Here is a 5,622-nt window from a genome sequence, read left to right on the forward strand (position 1 = left end):
TCTTCATTCCACTCTATTCGAGTGTCTCTTTCACTGAATTCGAGTGCCTTCCACTCTATTCGCAACATAACCTCAATTTAAGCTGCCAAACTATATAGTAAACAATGGGTTTGAGGGTTCGGTCAAACGTGTTTCGTACGACAAACGTCCGTACGTACGGCACACGTCGGTGGGTAACTGCCGCTTAATCAGTATGGTTTATTCTGAGAGTGATGCTAATTTTTCCACTCTTTGCAATAACAATGTTAACAGCACGAAGAGTGAGAGAGTCGCGTGCATAGCGCATATATGGAAATCAAAATTCAACAGAATTGCATGCAATGCAATGCACTGCGTAGTCTGATCAAGTACACGCAAATCCCATTGTGCAGATATTGTTTGTGAGAGCAATGTTGCTGTGCCTTGCTACGCTATGTAAGTATAATTGACCCCACAAATCACAGACACAAGATTGTGAATTGCGCATGTAAATAAAAGATCAGCTGTTTTTGATGACGTAGAAATAGCTAATTTTCATTTATCCGCGCTTTGATATACGTGTATTTGGCGTTATTTGTGAGAGTTTTAATTAAATAAATCTATTAATTATGCTTTGTTCTGTGTTTGGGTGTAAAAACAACAACAGGAAAACCAGTGAAAACAAATGGAGATTTTTCCATTTTCCAAAGGATGCAGTAATGGCTAAGAAATGGCTTCATTTTTGCTGCCGAAAGGACGTAGTGAATCTCAAAACAGCATGCATATGTGAAGTGCATTTCACTCCACCCACCATTAGGTGGTCTTGCAAGCTCCAAGTGCTGTTCAAGCTAGTTGTCTGATATACATTGTTGCATACATCATTGTTACATACTAAATATTACATACGCAATGAAAATGCGGAGAAAAAAAAAACAACAACAAACAAAAACTTATTGCGGTCATTTGTATTCGGGGATGCTCGAAATTGTAAATCTAAGTGCAAAATTCTATGTTAATGATAATTTTGTTGTGATTTGATGATTATTAATTGGTACATATTATAATGATGACTATTAGAAAGGTGCTGCTGCTGTATACACCCACACACATTAAATATGTATGTTTTTCGCTATGCGTTTAATTTAATATATACGGCGTTATTATGTATAACGAAACGCGACGCTAAGAGTCACTTTCACCCAAGTGAAACCAAATTTGTATCATATAAGAGCATTCATTCACTTCGGAGACTCTCCGTGACTATCGGTGACTGTAGGTGATTGTCTTACGTTTTTTTTATATAGCGACGCAAAGTGTCACGGACACTCATTTTTGCTGTCAAAACATTCACTTGCTTCTGGGTCGCGTTTGAGGTATTCACTTGGGTGAATATTCGCATGTTATGTTCAAAAACATGAAAAAGCAACATAAGTATCGCTATCGGTATGTTCAAACTAACAGCAATTGCAAGTAGAATTGCTACCCTGCTAGCTGTTGTTGTTGTGTATGCCAAACTCCTTTCGCCACAAACAGATCCTCAGTGATATCCTTAAAAAGGCGTGAGACCTCTATGCCTGAAATTGCCCTGCGAACCCCGTTCTTAAAGTTAAATAGCCCAAACTCGCAGAAAAGCAGAAGGGAGACGCGAGTCACTCTAGCTCAACTTCAATCTGGATATCTGTTACATGTTAAACTCTTATTTATTCAGAATCAACCCCGACATACAACTTGAAGGAACATTGAAGCAATTTTATAATGAAATCTTGAAACAAAATTTAGAAATTTTGTTTGTCGGCAAAAACTTCAGCTTTTATATCCCACTCAGCATTAAGTAATTAAATTTTGAATTTCCCTACATAACAATACAATTTGATCACTCTCTCTGACTAAATAATGAGTTATCATACTATTGAACAAAGGATATAATCAAATTCGAATACTTTTGATGACCAAAAATTGAAAAGCATTTTCCGATAACTTTTTGGAATCAATTTTTGAAGTCCTTTGATGATTAAATTTTAATATATCATAAATATCAACAAAAAGAATAATCAAATATGCTTATCTTTGATGATCAAAAACTGAATATAGTTTTTCAATCACATTTTGGGATCATATTTGAATCAAATGTGGTTACTTTAGGTGATCAAAAATTTATAATCATTTTTAATTCAGCTTTTGAATCTTTTCTGACTATATTTGTTGACTGAATAATGAATTTTATACTTGTAAAAATTTTACTTTTCATTGAAAATTTTATTTCTTTTTCACATACACACATTTTTTCAATCATGAAGCTCAGAAAAAATATATAAAAATATTATTATTTTTACAAAAGATATTCTTCCAAACGAGAAATAATGTAAATGCTGCTCGTGACCGAAGACTTCCCCAACCATTTCTCCACCTTCGGCTTCCCAGAAAATACATAATGGTTGGACAATACAAAGGTTGTGAACAATTTGAACCCCAGGTAAGTGAAACTCTCTTGACATTCCTGGATACGGCTTCCACATCCCGTATCGTATCATATTTCAAGATGTTGACGATAATAGCTGATGGCGGATGTTGTAGTAGCAGGTGTACATACATACATATATCGATTAAGTTTTTTTGCGAGTTACCTGTGGTTCAAATAGTTCCCTTCCGTGTGCTTTCTTCCTCTGATGAAATAATATTATAATTTAGTATCTTATTTTGAATGAGATATGAGGAATAAATGCATCAACCAAACCGATTGAAATATGTTCACGAATATGATTAGAAAATGACGGTGAGAAGTAGTCAAATATTACTCTAAAACAATTAGAGCTCAATTTTACAAGGATATCAAATATGAATAAAAAATGTTTCGAAATATGAATAATAACTGATTATTCAAGGATAATAAAATTTTGGGTACATTTTTCTCACGACGATACATTGATTTTCGAACAGAATATGCTTTTAAATTTTAACGTTTTTAATCAACTTGGGGTATTTCAATAAGATATTTAAATATTTTTTGATCAAAATTTTTAAAAAATGCTGGCTGGGCTATTCCTAATATGTCTCTAAGTAATATAGAAATATCTTCGAAGAGACTCCGAAAAGCAGTCTAGAAATATCCCCGAAATAATCTCGAACACAATCTCGAACTGGACTAATTAGTCCCGAATTTATTCGGAAAATGATCTCGAAAGAGTCCCGAATTGATGCGAATATGACATACCGTAGTGGCCTACAAATAGCACCAAAGGACCCCGAAATAAACTGGAGAAAGACGTGAAATGATTCGCAAATAACCTCAAAATAATTCGGAAATTATATCGATATGATCACGGAATTATTCTGTAAGTAATCCGAGAACTGTCTCCATTTTCAAAATAATAATTTATCCCTTTCACCTTTATAAAAAAGTGCTGCGCTGTACAAACGTTCTGAACACTAAAAATGCTTCCACTATACATAAATGAACTACTTTAACTTTACTTGAAAATCCATAAATAGATATCTTACAGGTCGAAGAAGAAGTTGGGTTCCCTCTTCGGAAGGGGCTTTCCGTGTTTTTTATTTCGTAATTTACCTCGCCAAAGCTCCTGAGGCCCTATTCAGTAACTATGAGTTTTGAAATGTACATTTTTTTTCATACAAATTATATGAAGAAAAAGTGTACATTTTAACTCACAGTTACTGAATAGGGCCCCTGGTGCCCTATGCTTGAAGATATGTTATAAGTTTCGCCGTATATCCGTCGTTTTTCATTTTACACCATTCTTGCCACAACCTAAACGTTTCTTCCCTGAACTCTTTTCTAACAACTTTTATGTGCTTTTAATCTATCTTCTGTTTTCTTTCCCATAACCTTCTTCTTTCCAGCAATAATAGGTCGATGGAGACTGTTCCATTTACTTTTACGGCTGGTCCTGATACAGTGCGATAAGCGGATGTTACTTTCAGAACTGCTGGTCGCTGTACAGCTATTAGAAGCTTAAAAGGATCGTAGCCGCAGTTCAGAGCCCTACAGTAACGTAGATAGGGTTATGTCCATCAGCAGTTTCCATTTTCCTTGTGTTGGTCCTCCGATGTTTGTCATCAGCCAGATTAGGAACTGTTAGTCGGGAGTCTAACCTAATCCTAGATAGTTGAGTACCTTCTTTGATGTCATATTTTCGTAGAAGGTTTAAAAGCTACTTGTGGTATATATTTTTTGTTGAGAGTATCAACTCTGTTATTTTCGGCTATAAGCTGGACCCCACGCGAGTCGAGCCTCTCTTTTCTGTGTATAATGACTAGTAGATTGGCTTTATGCGTACTTATTGTGTATTTCGTTCATCACGCATTTCAAGATTGAAAATTTTATCGCAACTGGCGTTCCGCAAGTCAGGACCAAGAATTGATCCCTGTGCTACTCCACATATGACTTTTATGGTACGCTCACCTTTTGAGATTTCATATATAAGGATGAGATGACTAGAAGAGCTGTTTCAGGTTTGCTTTTAAATAAATAATAAAACTATGGGCCCTTCGTATGGAAAGAATTTGCCAAAATCAATAAGAATTTTGAGAGACTTTTATGCTATAAGGAGCTTTTTATGTCAGAAATACATTCCGAGTGTTTGCCAAACCCCTGTCGATGCACCAGTAAAAATAGATAACAATTTTATTATGTGTATATATTATGACATGAATTATACGTCTGTGTGCTTTATATATGTCATAAAGTGGTTCCAGAATTCCTTATTCATTGTTTTCATAAGAATATATTTAGTTTTGTAAGTTTTATCATTATAAAGTTACAAGTATTAGGGCAGGTGCTGGATAATTTTATTTGCTTACGTGTGTGTGTAAATAAATATTTACAAAAGTTGCAATATTGCCAGCTCGTTAAAACAATGTTATTCCGAAAAAATATGCACTGCAAAGTTTTCTGAAATAACAAAAGTAATAAGTGGCTATACTGGCTACGCATTGGGCTTGACAGTCTCAGTGAATACGTAGTGACGACAAACGCGAATACGTAAGAAGTTTAAAATACGAATTCTGGGTGAATGTGAATGTGAGTGAATGCGACGCAAACATTCACGGTGACATACATAATACGGGCCTTATTGTGCTGCGCTAGCAATTGCATATCCGTTAAAATGTGCACTTTTGCTTCAGCCTTTTGTCGTACGCCCAAGGTATTTAGCATATTCGTTACCACCATACCAAATGATTGATCCTCGGCGCTTACCGCTTGTGTCATCGAATTTTGGAATATCTTAATTGTATTTAGCATATTGTTATCGTGATTATCCTCATCGATACTTTCACGCTTGAGCGGCGGCTCATAAAAGTATGGCTTTTGTTCTTTAGCGGTTGCGGCCAATTGTGTGTCGCCTGTAACTGTAATTACTAAACGTGAACTTATATTTATGGTATGATATTTAACAATAATTAAATAATAAAAACAAAGTACACTTCTTTTTAAACTGTTAGCAAATTATAGAGCGAAATGAGTACCAAATTCTTTTCTCAAATGTTGTTGTAGCAGTGCTTCGCCCCACCTAATAGTTGCGACCGATCACAAATTGTCATAAATAGCCTCCAACAGGAGTCAAAGGAAACTTGCTATTTCAACAGAGGTGGACCACAATGAAAGGGGTGTTAGAGGCGTTGGTTCCACATTACAATTAAAGAGAT

General features: G+C 35.3%; 1 long non-coding RNA gene across 1 annotated transcript; it reads left to right on the forward strand.

The window, feature by feature from the left end:
* The first annotated feature begins 274 nt into the window (after positions 1 to 274).
* Positions 275 to 1,037, forward strand: LOC137246767 (uncharacterized). Its single transcript, XR_010951692.1, has 2 exons — positions 275 to 414; positions 626 to 1,037. It is a non-coding gene; the product is annotated as an uncharacterized lncRNA (long non-coding RNA).
* Positions 1,038 to 5,622: the final 4,585 nt, after the last annotated feature.

This window comes from Eurosta solidaginis, chromosome 3, assembly GCF_040869045.1.
Source record: "Eurosta solidaginis isolate ZX-2024a chromosome 3, ASM4086904v1, whole genome shotgun sequence".
NCBI classification, from domain to species: Eukaryota; Metazoa; Arthropoda; class Insecta; order Diptera; family Tephritidae; genus Eurosta; species Eurosta solidaginis.